The following is a 16,126-nucleotide window of genomic DNA, read 5'->3' as shown; positions in this document are numbered from 1 at the left end:
ATACATTATTGTTTACATGTGAATACATTAATATAAATTATCAAGAACTGGAAGTATCTTTAATATATTCTGAACATGAAACATTCATGTGGTTAATTTTTTTTACGTATAAAAAGCTGTATTCTGTAAAGTAACTTTTCTATACCTGTCACCCATCCAACCTCTTCTCAGCCCCCACTGCCTACGGGTATCCAGTGTTGCTAGTTTCTTAAGTATCCCGCCAGAGTTCACCTAGAGAAATACAACTGCATTTCAGTATGTTCATATCCCCCTGTTAAATGTAAAAATAGCATTCTGCTCTCAACTGCTCCCATTGTTCTATGCATCCTGCCTTTTATTTATTTATTTATTTATTTATTTATTTATTTATTTATTTGGTTAACAGGAGATCTTTTCATATTAGTACATAAAGAGCATCTCTTTTTTTTTTCAGCTGCATAATATGCCATTATATGGTTGTCAATATAAATGATATTATATCATTTCATATGTGTGCACCTGATTCGTAGGATAAATTTTCAAAAATTTAATTTCTGTCAACAATTATACAAATTTTTAATATTAATAAATATTGCCAAATTTCTTCCATACAGTTTCTATCAATGTACACTTTCTTCAGCAACATATAATAAAACCTTGCCTTTGCTTGACCACTACCATCCTATTATAACATAGTATAGTAGAAAGAGTACTACGTTTGGATTTTTACTAATTTTGCTGGTTGGGCAAGTTACCTCTTTAACTCTCAGTTTTCTCATCTATTAAAAAAAAAAACTATATTGCAAAGTTATTATGAGAATTAAATAAGATTATTATATAAAGTGTTGAGTGTAGTTACCTACCATGGAGTTAATACCAAATAAATGGAAACAATTGCTTTTTCCCTAATTTTCAAATCATGATGTTTATTATACTTATCTTAATTTAAAAAAAAACTACTTTTTGCATGATTTCATTTTCATTAGCTATAATAATTATTATATTAGCTTACCAACTAATAGTATATAGTTAACCTACTAATGCAAATGTGCACCAAGCACTCACTCACTGCCTTCCTTTATGGAGTAAACAGAAACTGAAGCACAGCACATGAATAAGAGAATAACAAATGTAGGCTTGAGAAACTGACACAGAAAGACTTGGCATTTCTGTTTAAACAGAATATGAAATCCATGCAGCTATCTCTGTTCTCTCTAAAACCACATGACAACAAGAGTAAAGGGACAAAAAAATAATTTTTAACAAAAGACAAAACGACAAAGAGTATGGTATAGGAAACCACAGCAAATAATAGCTATTGTTATTAATCATTAATGATATTAATAACTTAATATTAATATGTAATATAATATCTAATAATTATCAGTTATATAGGTGAATGAATATTATTAACAAATATGTCATATTAATGATATTAATACATGAACAAATTTGAACATAATAAAAATAAATATAAACAATTATACTTACTATTAGTGAGAGTAATGCTATTTTTAAGTTATAAAGCAGAGAAAAGAGTGGTAAGTTACTCGCCAGGTGGGAGAAAGTTGAAACTGATGATATTAATGGAAAAAGAGAAGCAGCAAGGTAATTTGCACCACAGAACCCCAGAAAGGACCTTTCTATTAGGCCAAGATAGGAAATGAAATTCAAGTAGACTATATGGCTTGATAGTGATTGGCTACACAGTCCACATTACACAAACACAGTGCATGAATGCACTGACTACTGATCTAATCCCATATTATATTATACCTATATACAAAGAAGGGAACTGTGTGTAACTTGAATCACTGTCAATAGTAGGGGGGGTCAATAAATTATATAATAAATTGAAAAAATAAATAGTAGTGTAAGCATGTCATTTAGAGATACAGAGAAAATCACACAGCTAAAGTGTTGAGAGTCGTTGCCTCTGGGGAATGTAAGTGGAAGGATTTGGGGGGAAAGATAGGGTGCTATTTTTATCATTAAGCTTAAAGTATTATTTGAATTTTTAAACTATAGGTATGAGTCATTTCTGAAGACAAAAATAAATTGAAATAAAGAGGAAAAAAATGAAGGCTGTTAAGCTAAATGTAGAGAGAGAATGATGCACCTTTTCTTTAAGTAAGTTTAGAAAGAGCTGTGTGCTGGGCAAGTTACTTCTTTAGAGGTACAACTAGTCTTTTGTACAGGAATTTGGTAGTAACACTGTTTAACATTTAACTAAGATTTAAGGTAACAATGATTAGTTCCTTGATTGTGCTTTTAGAGATGTTAAATTTTTTTTTAACCAATTGGCTCCCAGGATACTTCTCTACCCATCCCCACCCCCAACATAAAAATGATTCACTAGCATATCTTCCCAGATATCTTAGAAGAAGAGTAGGGAAGGAAAACAGTGAAAATACCAGGCATTAAGTCTAAAAAATAATAGTCCTCATACTTCACTCTATCACACAGATACAGATACACTCTCACACATCACACATCACCTCCGCATTCCACCCTCCACCCCCAACGATTAAACACTGGGACCTCCAATTGATCTGAAACTACTTTACAGCCCAGAACAATACCAGGTCATCGTTTTGAAATCAAAATTCTCCAGTGCTTGAGAAAGTGTTTGTATTTAATATAGTCAACTATGGTCCATATGGGGCCTCAGAGGGCAGCTAGAATCAATACAACAATGTTCTACATTCTTGACCTTTAAAATGTGTTCTCATCTCTTCTTCCAATGGGCATATCCTTTCCTAAATTATTGCCTTGGAATCTTGAACATTCACTTGAAAGAGACTGTTTCTAAATTTAAATTAAGCAGCATCCAAGGCACTCCTTTCTATTTTCTGATTAATAAAAATATTTACATGTTTAAGTTGGAAAGTAGCTGAGGAATGTTGCATTTTGAATATCATCATAGGACCTACCCATGGCAGGATCTCAGGACTTGGTCATGGTCACTCAGATATTTAGTAATAAATTCAGGCATGGGACCTAGGTTGGGATTATTGTCACTATATTGGCTGCCTCTCAGGAGAGAATTTTTAGCATGAATTCAACACAGGTAATATGTTCCAAGGAGAACTGCAAATAGAATCTTTGTCATCCATCATTTCAGCCTGTTTCATAAAAAAAATTCTCTTTCATTTTTTTCTGTCTTTTTAAGGGAAGGTTTACCTTGATACACCATTTTTTTTCTTCCCAAGCACTCACATTCTATTTCTTGGGTGGATCTCTCTTCCCTTTATTTCCACTTGACCTATATTGCTATATTCCTTGAATTACCTTTAATTATCTTTCAGTTTCCATCCCTTGTTTGTATTTGATTTTCATTGTTGGTACTAATTTTAAAACATAATTAGTTTTGGATCACTAGAAGTCTAACATAGGTAGTTTCTGCCCTGAACTTCTTTCATGACCTACACTGATATTGCTCTATAAAGTAGAGGCTGCCAAGAATAGGAATGGGAACTTGCAAAGTGTTCAGAGGAATTTAAGAAACATATTTTTTCTCATATCTGGGGAGCTCATTACTTCATCTTTCTTAATGAAAATGATGATGATGATGATAATGACAAGAAGAGTGATTGGTAATGTGATAATCATGAAGATAACAGCAAGTAGAAACTGCTGTGATAGTAGTGGTGGTAGTAGTATTACTACTATTGCAGTATTGTAGTAGTAGTGGTGGCGGTAGTAGTAGTAGTGCTAGTGGTGGTAGTAGTAATAGTAGTAGTACTGCTACTAGTGGTGATGGTGGTAGTAGTAGTAGTGTTAGTGGTGGTGGTAGTAGTAGTAACAGTAGTACTAGTGGTAGTAGTAACAATAGTAGTAGTACTAGTAATAGTAGTAATAGTGGTGGTGGTGGTAGTACTAATGGTAGTGGTGGCGACAGAAGCAACAGCAGTCACAGCAGTAGCAAGTACTCAATACTGGGCATTCGATCATGTCTTTCCCACCATCCTATAAACATCCTTTTTATTAAGTTGAGTCATACATTAACTTGTTAATATTCAACAAATTTTGAATCACTAAATGGAATTTTATACACAGAAAAGAAAGTGAAATTTCAAGAAATTAAATAACTTATCTGAAGATAAGTTATTAAATTAAATAACTTATCTAAATATCTGGGGAAATAACTGGCAGAATTCAGACCTTGGTATATCTGATTCAAAAATCCATGCTGGGGGTCTTTCCTGGTGGCGCAGTGGTTGAGAATCTGCCTGCTAATGCAGGGGACACGGGTTCGAGCCCTGGTCTGGGAAGATCCCACATGCCACGGAGCAACTAGGCCCGTGAGCCACAACTACTGAGCCTGCGCGTCTGGAGCCTGTGCTCCGCAACAAGAGAGGCCGCGATAGTGAGAGGCCCGCGCACCACGATGAAGAGTGGCCCCCGCTCGTCGCAACTAGAGAAAGCCCTCGCAGAGGAATGAAGACCCAACACAGCCAAAAATAAAATAAATAAATAAATTAATTAATTAAAAAAAAAATCCATGCCGGGGGCTTCCCTGGTGGCGCAGTGGTTGAGACTCTGCCTGCTAATGCAGGGGACACGGGTTCAAGCCCTGGTCTGGGAAGATCCCACATGCCGCGGAGCAACTGGGCCCGTGAGCCACAACTACTGAGCCTGCGCGTCTGGAGCCTGTGCTCCGCAACAAGAGAGGCCGCGATAGTGAGAGGCCCGCGCACCACGATGAAGAGTGGCCCCCGCTTGCCACAACTAGAGAAAGCCCTCGCACAGAAACGAAGACCCAACACAGCCAAAAACAAAAAAAAAAAACAAAAAAAGTAACAAATGTTCAAGTATAATTGGTGTCTTTAAAAAAAAAAAAAAAATCCATGCCCTTACATTATTCTCTGTACCTTAAGTTCTCATGTTTAACAAACTTTTGTACCAAGATTTTCCATTTGTATAAAGACAGGAAGAGTTATGGCTTCCTTTTCTCCAATGTTCCTTAAAGATCCCAATATTCTAAATGAGACTGTTTTTTGGTATATCATACATCAAGTTGTATTTAATAAAAGTTTAAAATGGGAAATCCATGTCATTCATTTTTATATGCTTCAAGATACCTATGGAACTCCATGCACAATAAGTGGTCACAAAATCGGACTGGATTAGATGACTGGGAAAACTAAATTCCTCCTAAGGTCCACCCTGTTGGAAAGTTGTGCTGCTAATATTCAGTGAGTTGTTCCCCACATCTCAAATAAGGTGAGTAGACAGTCTTAATGTCACAGTAGTAAATGTGTACAGTCTATACATTTTGTTTTGATATGTAACAATGGTAAGTAATATAATCTGCTCACTTTGGTAAGATATTGGTTTCGTTTTTGTAATTAAACATTTTTTTGTTGTTGTTTGCGTGCTTATTTTGTTACCAGTGATGAGTTATGAGGTTTGGGAATTTTCACAGAGAAAGAAAGAGTTCCCAAGAGGGCAGTCAAGTTCAAGTAAAGTAAGAAAGATGAAGTCCCTCTGTCCACAGCAAAGCAGCGCAGAATTAAGTCTACTTCCCCAGCTGTAAAAGGCAAACCAGCCACAGGGACACATGTAGGCAATGCAATGATTACTGTGCCTTGCTGTGCTTTTGCCAAGGGATACTAATATGATAGACAAGTATCGATCACTTATGGTATACATCACAGCAGCATCCAGAGACATGTATGCTAGATGCCTGTCCATTTCACACATGGGAAAACTAGTACAATACAGAGTGATTAAACTCTGCAGCAATCAGGAGAAAAGTCTGGAAGAGATCTAGAAGAGTTCCTGGTCGTAAAATAATGGTGCATGCACGCAACCCTTCATTAGTCACATCTGTTAAAATTGCTTTCAGTACACAGTCTCTGGCAAAAGATGGAAGGAAAAAGAAAAAGTCAGCCAGCAGGAAATAGAAAGCCTTCCAATTTGATGGCATTTTCTTGAAAATAAGAAAGAGTTATAATAGGCAAACTTGAAAAAAAATTATACGACACAAAAAGCAATTTTCTTAGCTACTTATTTTCAGTCTTGCCCCTGTTATTTTAGTACTGAGTTAGAAAACAGCTTTTTTCTTTACTCTCTACTTTTGTTTTGAGTGGGATACTAAAATCAAGGTGTTATGTTGTGGAGGAGAGGAGAACCTATTGTTGTAAAAAACAGCATGTGGCCCTAAAAATCTAACCATCGATCACCAGGTAAAAACATATAGAGAGTGGAGTCCTATCTTGAAGTCAATCTAGTCCCAGGGCCTCACTTTCTAGGTGATGGAATTGAGGTCCAAAAAAATTAAATGATTGCTAATTATTGTGCAAGCCAGATAAATGCTGTGCATTACACAGATATTCCAAGCTGCTGGACATCAACCTAAAGAATTATTTAGAGCCATAGCTCAGAAAAGGGTCCAGGGTTACAAAAATACTCCATTCAGTGCAGTTCTGCTCCTGACAGAAGCACAAAAGATGGTTTCTTGCAAATCATGGTGGTAGTCCTAATAGCTATCAACCACTGAAGCCTATATTCTCTCCTTAAGTCACTACAGATAAATCATATCCTGAACCTAATTAAAATTTTGACTTCTCTACCTTTTGAAGTAGTCAAATGGCTATGTTTATTGTCCTGGGAACCAGATGCTAGTTGAACAAAGATGAATAATCAATCCTTGGTCCTTAATCTCAAAGAATCCATGCTATGATCTGAAGACAGATTGTTATAATACAGTGAATTATGGGAGTTGAAAAGAGAGCAGTAACCTAGCCTGAAGAGAGGGGGCAGATTACAAAAGCTACACAATAGTTTTTCCTTTGTCTTAAATTCACCTGTTATAAGCTTCAGGAAGCTAGTTCTAACATTGGCTAGTTTGAACCCATCTATGTTCTCCCTAAGTAAAGTCCTCATTATTTAACAAGCCCAGATTATTTAACCCCACGCAAGTGTCATAGTCTTTAAAATCGATCCTCACATATCAGAGATTGCCAATTCTTGAGAGCCAGAGGTTCGTTTCAAAATTCTTGCCTGTTCTCTGAGTGGGCCTCACAGAGGTAAGGATAGGTTAAATATTTCCCTATAATAAAGATGAGAAAAAGTCTTTCCCTTACATGGTTTCAAAAAGCCTTTAATTGCACCCTTTTAGTAAGTTGGAGGGTTTTTCTAAACCTATTGACAATGAGGCTAAGACAGATGTGTAAGATAAATTATGCAGAAATCTGACCATATTTTAATCATTCTTTTGATTACCTGTTTGTTTTTCTTCACTGCACCTTTATACTAAACATTACAGTCAGGATGGGAACACAAGACACACTCAAAATACAGACCCAGCATTTTAGATGTGCTTTATAGAAGAAGGATGGAGAAGAGAATGACAAAGCTCACAAGTGATCTATTCAAATATTTAAATGTTGAATGCACCGTGATTGACATTTCATCTAGTCTAAAGACTTTAGTCCCAAATTCCACTGCCTTTCACCAAAAGGAATCAATTCACAAAATGTTCAGTGTGTTCTCAGGATACCTGCAACTCTATCACAAAGCCCCATCGGCAGAAAGGTCACCTACTATAGGCATCATGCAAAAACCTGCTTTCATTATGAATTAAGTTTGAATATATGAAATCATTTCTTTTAAAGAAAAGAAAAGAAACTCCCTGTTGATTGAGATTTCATCTAGAATGGCCTAAATGTTGCAGAGTACTATTCTTAGGCATATTCTTTCATTGGGCTTTTCTTTGAAAAAAGAAATTATCGGTAAATCAGGTATGGCCTCAAGGTATGTGTGGATAACTACTTTTATTGAAAGCTTAATACGTACCAGGTTCTGAGCAAAGCACTTGCTTTATATGCTTTTTCTCATTTAGTCCTCTCTAGAATATTATAGGGGAAAGTTTTCTTACCTCCACTTTATGGGCGAAGAAACCAAGATTTAGGAAGGGTAAGCATCTTGTCGCAGGTCAAATATTCAATGGCTATTTGGAGGTGGAGGGATGATTTAAAACAAGCCATCTGACTCTAAAAGACAGTGTTTGTAATTTCCTCTTGCAGTCATGAAAATAAAGAGGAAAACCTTCTCCTTCCTAGTAATAGTGTCATGAATGACTGATTTTGAATGATCAAAGGAAGCCCAGAGATGATTTTAACCAATGTCCTCATTTTACAGATGAGAAATTGCCTTTAAACTTCCCTTTTTATTTGTATGGACATAACATAAATTATAAGAATCTATATGTCTGGTAAGGTAAAAGTTTATTTCAATAAATACTGTATTTTTAATGAAGTATATTTGATTTACAATGTATTAGTTTCAGGTGTACAGCACAGTGATTCAGTTATACATACTCTCTTTCAGATTCTTGTCCCATATAGGGTATTACAAAATATTGAGTATAATTCCCTGTGCTATACAGTAGGTCCTTGTTGGTTATCTATTTTATATATAGTAGTGTGTATACGTTAATCCCAACCTAAATACTCTTGCTTTAAAAAAATTCAAATATGAAAAAAAATAGAGTAGCTTCCTAGGAAAACAGCTATTTATATTGCTTTGTGGCCTCTTCCAAGCTTTACATATAACAAACAATGCACACAATGGATATAATCATATCATCACACTGTGTGTTACTTTTCTCACAGTATATTGTTTTTCATGTACCTGGATAGTCTGCACATTCATCATTTTAATGGCTATGTAATATTCCATCAAGCGGATGAACCATAAAACCAATTCACTGTTTTTATAAAACATCTGACTTTATTTACTAAATGCAAACTAAGTTTGTGTGAGCATGTATTAGAAATTGCTAGACACATTTTCAATGAAAAAAATCATTGCAGGAATAGGCAGATTGTTATCTATGTTCCTCAAACCAGATCTGAGAGAAATGTTTTAATGAAATGCATACAGATTTATTTATTCTGATTTGAGATTTTGAGGTATGGAATAGCAATTCTATATCTGTCATTTGTAATACAGATTATTGTTATTATGATTATATATGAAGCTTTGTGAATGCACCCTGCACTTTATGAATATATCATAGATATAAATTAGGACTCTGCCCCCAATGCTTATGAAAAAAGAAAAAAATGGGTAAAGTACAGATAATTGTGAACATTGAACAGAGATGCATATTAGTAGATGAAGACTTCATAGAAAATGTAAGATTTGAGAATGATTTTAAATGGGAAAGGAAAGATCCTAGATAAAAAATAAATTTATAGTGATGACATCTCTAGGTTTATTTTTAACCAGCTGACGGACTTGATTGACTGCTTCTCTCAAGCACATAATTTAACTTCTGTAATTCTCTATTATCTGAGAAGAGCTTATATGCCTTTTGTGGACAGTTTAATTCTCAGAGGACTAGCTTTTCTGTTTACTTATCCCCGATTAGACTTGTTTCTACCTTCCCTGAAGTTGAAGTCAACTTTTGCTTAAGGTATGTATCCTGTATTAATCCTTTATAGAATACATTTCATTTTACACTTTATGAAATTCAAAAGATCAAGGGAATAATGAGGAGGTTTGATGGCAATGTAGCCAGTAGGAGTGAGTGATAGGGAAGTGTTTCATAAAGAAATTAATTGATCCAAGTACTGAAGGAAAATTAGGATATAGTAAAGCCATCAAGGGGGGATAGGGCATCTCACACAGGGAAGCATGGAACATCACGGGCATTATACATGGTGTCCATAATGTCTGTAAACATTAACAAATATACATATGTTTACAAATGAATTATTGATATTACATTAAAATACATGGCATATTCAAAAACATCACATGGTACGTTCTATGTGGTACTCCTTACTAATGGTGCAGTTAAATGGGCTGCACAGGATTACAATGAATACAGTGCATTAATGAAGTATTTCCATCAATCTTTGCATATGCATCTATGATTCATTGCTTTAGATGAATTACACCTCTGATATTCACTGAATAAATCTTCACATTTAAAGCATCCCATAAAAAAAGTAAGCCTGGGTGTTCAGAAGTAAATACAAATAATAAAAAAATAAACTTATCTATGTTTCTAGATTTTATGGCAATGCTATAGGATCTGCTGGCAGTTCAGTATGGCTAGAGGGTAGGATGTACATTGAGGAGGGAAGGCAGGAAGGAAGAACATGTATTTGGAGAGGGGCCCCAGTCATTCCAGCTATCTCAGCTGTATTATTTTCCTTTTGTTGCTATAACAAATTTACCACAAATTTAGTGGCTTAAAACAACAAAAAAATATTCTCTTATAATTCTGAAGGTTAGAAGTCCAAAATCAGATTTGCTAAGTTAAAATCAAGGTGTCAGGAGTTCTGGTTCCTTCTTGAGGCTCTGAGGAGAGGCTTTTTCAGCTTCTAGTGTCTGACTATATCCCCTGTCTTATGGGCTCTTCCTCCATCTCCAAAGTTCATTATTGCAATCTATGCTTCTGTCATCACATCACCTTCTTCTCTTCTGTAGAAGCATCTCCCTCTACCTCCCTCTTATAAGAACACTTGTGATGATATCACTGGACCCACCTGGATAATCCACTATACTCCCCCATCTCTAGATCTTTAACTTAATCACACCTGCAAAATCCCTTTTGCCATATAAAATAATATATTTACAGGTTCCAGGGACCAGGAAGTGAGCATCTTGGTAGTGGGGGGCATTATTCAGTCTACCACACCAGCAAAGTCCCTTCTAGACCAATCAGCCCCCAGACAACTGCCAGATAACTTCAGCCACATGAGTGAAATCTGCTGATCCCAGCAAGATCAGAACTGCCCAGTTTAGCCCAAGCTAAATTACCCACCAGCAGGATACTGAGCTAAAAAAATATGATTGTTGTTTTAAGCTACTATATTTTGAAGAGGTTTGCTATGTTCAACAGGTAAAAAAAAATCAATTTGCAAAATTTCTGTATGAGGAAACTATGGGTTCATCCAGGTGGCCAAATTGGCAAGTAAAAGTATGGATTTTGACTTGAGCTAGAAATTTAGGGTCACCTAACTGAATTTTAAACCAACAAGCAAAATGCACAGACTTGATTCCTATACTATGAGTTCATATTGGTAGCACCATGCTTACCATCCAATGGGGAGAGCATAGAACTTTGAGATTCTCCTATTCCTAAACACTTAATTATAATTTCTCTTTTTTGAAAGGGTAAGTCTAATACTTTTAGAAGAATGCATTTCTCAGTAGGATTCTAGTTTCAGCTTTTGTCTTCCAACTCAGAGTCCTGCCTTGAGAAGTTGTTGTGAGGACACAGTGAGGTAAAGTATACAAAAACCTACAATAGAGCCAGACACTCAGTAAAATGCCCAGTGGGTGTTATCTATTATTATTATCATCTCTTCACAGGGCCTGCACACAGTTAAAGGCTCATCATCACCCAGGAAACCATGGGTTACTTCTACTGAGTAAGCCTTAGGAGTGCCTTGACTTTCTAAAACCAACAGGCGGTCTTCTTATTTCATCTTTGCTGTGAGACCTTTCTTTGTGAAATGCTAATTCTACAAAGACTAGAATAGTTGAAAAAGAAATGAACTAGGTTTCTAGTCTTAGATCTGCTGCAAACTGTGTCATTTTATTTTATTTTTTAAATTTTTTTAATTTTATTTTTTTAAATAAACTAATTTTATTTTTATGCAGTATACATTTTATTACTTTGTACTAATACATCCTCACATTACAAAGGCAATTTAGTGGAAGAATGTTTCTTTTGACATTTGAATAATCTGAAAGAACACAAACAGAATTATACATAAAAAAATACTCATTTGGATAACAATAACAACAACAAAAAAAGACAAGTTAAACAACAAAAAAATTTTCCTTTCTTACAGGTGGACATTGAAGTGGACCTAATTCGGTTTTCTTTTTAAAAGCCTCCAAAGAAAGCAGCTTAAAATCTAATTAAAATGAATAAAAAATGTTTACTAAATTACTGGTCTCCGGCACCATTTTCTGTTGTCTTGATGCAGGTTCTTCTTTGTCTGTTTCTTCTCTTGCTCTTTTTAGTGATCTAGATGCACCATTTTCATCATGTTCATCATCATTATCAAATTTAGTTTTCTTGCCCTGAAACTGTACTTTTCCTTTAGGAGACCCAGTCTGGGCAGCTTTATTTCCCTTTCCTTTTCCTTTAAATCTGCGACCTTTTGACTTCCATTTGTTTAGGGATTCTTGTTGATCTTCTATTATTTTTTTCAATGCTTCTTTTTCCACATCTCCTTCTAGTACTTCCCAGGTGACCTCTTTGTTCCTTAATTGTAGGTTACCATTATTTGCGTCTTTTGCTTTATCCAGTGCTTCCTTAGTTTTTTCTTTAAACAGAATTATTCCCTCTTTGGCTCCTCTGACAAAGTCTATCCATTTTATTTCACCATGATCTGAGAAAAGGATATGCAAATCTTCTCTACACGTCTGATCATGTAAGTCCCCCGAGAATTTCAGCAAGTAGCCAATCTTTTCTTCTAGAGATTTCATTTCAGCATTTTCTGCTAACTTTTGTTTTTCTTCTTGCTCTTGTTTAGCTCGTAATTTAGCTTCTATTTTATTTTGCTTTCTTTCTTCATTTTTATTTTTTGCAAAGTAATCTTCCTTGAAAAGTATTATCAGGTCTGTGTCTTTGTACTTCTGGCCAGGGGCCTCGACAAACTTCTTAGCAGATTCAACGGTATCAAATACAGCAAATATTGATCCCTTAAATGCTTTGTGCAATGTTCTTCTCATCTGAATGTTTGGTACCTGACCTTTATCTTCCAACCATTCTTTTATGTCATCAAGGGTTGCATCAATTGGTAAGCCTTTAATATAAACAGATCTGTTTTTTACATCATTTTTATACTCGTCAGTCACTTCAGGGAGGGGTTTGCTTGGAGATCTTCTAATTTTAGTTTTATCTTCACTTATTTCCATGAGTTCCGCCTTTAATTTGCTCAATGCTTCTACTATTACATTAAAGTCTGTTGTTAGACGGTTTAGCCTATTAAATTTTATCATTACCTCCAAAGGTACCCAGCCTTCATCCAGTTTGATCTGTTCCTTTAAAACTTTGTCACGTGGCAAATTGAAGTCACCAAAATAATACTCGATTTGATGACAGATTTTGGCCTCCAGAGCACCCATTTTTTCATTATCACCATTTTCTGCCATTCTGGCTATCTTTAAGTTCCCGGTCCCACAGAGACATGCCACAGGTCACTAACAGCGACAGCCATGTCTCCTCTCCCCAGCGCCAGTGGCTTGCCCAACGCACCTAAAGAAGATGGGGGTTTTCCCAGCAACCCTTGCGGCCAGGGTGGGAGGGGCTTTGGGCCTAACTGTCATTTTAAACAAGTCACTTAACCTCTCTATGCCTCACTTTCCCTGGGTTCTAATATGTATTTAGTCAGCTTCAGGGAGCAATTGTAAGTATCAGCTGAACCAATTAATCAATCAGATGAACTGAGCACTAATGATGGCCTTGGCAATGTGCTAGCTATCCTGAAAACGTAGAAGTAAGTTATTGCCAGACCCAACTTTATAAGCTGTACCCTTTGTCTTAGTCCACTAGAGCTGCTCTAACAGAATACCATGGACTGGGTAGTTTATAAACAACAAAAATTTATTTCTTACAGTTCTGGAGGCTGTGAAGTCCAAGATCAAGGTGCTGGCAGATCCAGTGTCTGGTGTGGGCTCACTTCCTGGTTTAGAGACCCTTATTTTTACTGTGTTCTCACATGGCAGAAGGGGTGAGGGATCTCTCTTATAAAATTACTAATCCCATTTATGAAAGGCTCAGTCCTCATGACCTAATCACCTCTGAAAGGCACCCCCTCCAAATACCACCACCTGGGCGATTTAGGTTTCAACATATGAGTTTTGGAAAGACATAAGCACCCCTTTTCATGCACATACAAGGGATTCCTGTTCCTGGATTAATAATAATACTCTAGAAAAGATAAAATGTACCTTCCAAGTTCTGTGTACATAACCATAAACACAGACATTATTTTAAGGTTTGCATTTAATATTGAAAAATCATGCAAAAACATGACAGAGAACACATGTATAAATTGTCTTTCTTCAAATTTACAAGAATTAGAGTAAAGGGGTAAAAAAAATTCCTCTCAACTCTCAAATGCAAAGAGGATAGGAGTGGAAATAACTATAGTTAAGACACATCAAGAAAATTTTTGAAGCTGAAAGCAGATGGACAATTCTTTATGACTTTGCAGATGAAAGAAGAGTAAGAATCTTTATGATGAAAGCCAAGAAACAAGTGGTTTCTTGTCACAGAACCCAGTAAAATTCCTGGAATTATAGGTAGCAGATATCTCAAGATTCAGTGGGGATAAAGATGTAAAGATTGGTTGAATGCTTGCATCTAGTTAGATCCTTAGATCTGTATAGCATGACAAATAACACTCCCTCGTCTTTCATATGCATACACAGACACATAGCAGAAAAAGACAAGTCACTTATTCTCTGGAGTGTTTGAATAAGAGGGCTTCCCTAAGAACAATGGTTCTCAACCAGGTTCAGTTTGCCTCCAAGGGAAGATGTTTTTTGTTACCAGTTGGGGGGTGGGGGTGATGTTATTGGCATCTAGTGGGTAGATGTCAGAGATGCTGCTAACATCCTACAATTACAGGATGGTCCAAACAACAAAGAATTATTCAATCCTAAGCATCAATAATGCAGAGGTTCAGAAATCCTGCTCTAGAATATCAGAAAAAGTTGAGGGTGGGATGAAATATTAAAACCAGAAGAATTAAATGTGTATCTACACACTAAATGGTGAGAGCTATGTCTTGAATTATGAGTCTGCTTTATCCTCTTTACTTACCTAGCTCAGTTCTACAAAACCTGACAATTTGCTTTATAACCTCCAGGCAGGATATCAGAGGCTTCCTTTCTTGGGAAAACACTGTCTAGGAGAAAAGACCTGTGGATTCCAATAGCAGAAGCCTCCCTCCAGCTGACCACTCTAAAGTAAAGCCTGCCATCTTCGATCAGAGTTGTGACACCTTGTGCTTAAATATAAATGGACAGGAAAGGATCAGCAGACATTGAGAAGAGTTATGACCTGAATGATATAGACCAAAACAGAGGAAGGAAGGAAGGAAGGAAGGAAGGAAGGAAGGAAGGAAGGAAGGAAGGAAGGAAGGAAGGAAGAAAGAAAGAAAGGAAGAAAGAAAGAGAAAGAAAGGAAGGAAGGAAGGAAGAAAGGAAGGAACCAAAACAAGAAAAAGAAAAGAAAGAAAAAAAAAAAGAAACTTGAAGGAAACAGAGATAGGCAGGAAGTAAAAGGAAAAAAATGCTTAATATCATCACAGATGTAAGTGAGGCTATGAAATAGGAAAAAGATGCTATAAGAAAGGCATATTAAGAGAACCAAGAAAAGGAACTCTAAACATTCATAGATAATATGAAGGAAATTTCCTAGGAAGATTAAAGACATTGAGGTTTTTGATACTACCACAAACATTCACCAGGGCTTGCTCTTGTGAATTGGCAGCTGCTGGTTTTGTCTTATTTTCTGCATAAATATGATTGATATTATGTTTATTTACATCTCACGTTATTCCACAAAGTATGTCACACAAATAATTCATACAAATACTCTGTATAAATAATACTAATAAAATGTAGATGGGCAGCAAATAAACAGAAAGAAAATCAGTTCAAAGGAAAATAAAAATACTTTGACCATAAACCAACAGAGAGGTTATAGTTTAACTTCAAACTTACTTCAGTAAATTTGTTAAAAAATGAATGAAAGGGTGGTGATATAAATCACCCTTGTTTGTGAAAACACAGTGACAGGGAGTTTCTCTTCTATTTTTTCTTATTATATTTACTTAGAAAAATATCAGCAATCCCAGTTACCATAGCTTTTTGATTGGCATAGGGCTGAATAATAAAAACTTGTCTGGGGTAGTTAAAATCTGCTTTACTTTACACTGATTCCATTCTCAGGCAGCTTTTCAGGTCAGCTGGGACATACAGCAAGCTACCCCTGTACCAAGATGTTTCCTTCAGGTTAGTGTTGGACATCATAGTTCTTACAAAGCTCTCATGAAGGGGTTATGATACATACATACCTCCGTTTGTCTGATGCTTTTATTAGATGAGGGCCATCTACTACTAACCTTAGGCATTCTCAAGGAGCCAGTAAGTTTGA

At 35.9% G+C, this 16,126-nt stretch overlaps 1 pseudogene across 1 annotated transcript; it reads right to left on the bottom strand.

Moving 5' to 3' along the window:
• Window positions 1-11,022: 11,022 nt before the first annotated feature.
• On the bottom strand, window positions 11,023-13,165 carry LOC309659859 (lupus La protein homolog pseudogene; annotated as a pseudogene). The gene has a single exon. The product of its transcript is annotated as a lupus La protein homolog pseudogene (transcript).
• Between the last annotated feature and the right edge of the window lie 2,961 nt (window positions 13,166-16,126).

Source organism: Balaenoptera physalus (genome assembly GCF_965194825.1).
Source record: "Balaenoptera physalus genome assembly, chromosome: 4".
NCBI classification, from domain to species: domain Eukaryota; kingdom Metazoa; phylum Chordata; class Mammalia; order Artiodactyla; family Balaenopteridae; genus Balaenoptera; species Balaenoptera physalus.
The sequence above is the reverse complement of the archived record's forward strand: the minus strand, read 5'-3'. Positions and strand labels throughout refer to the sequence as shown.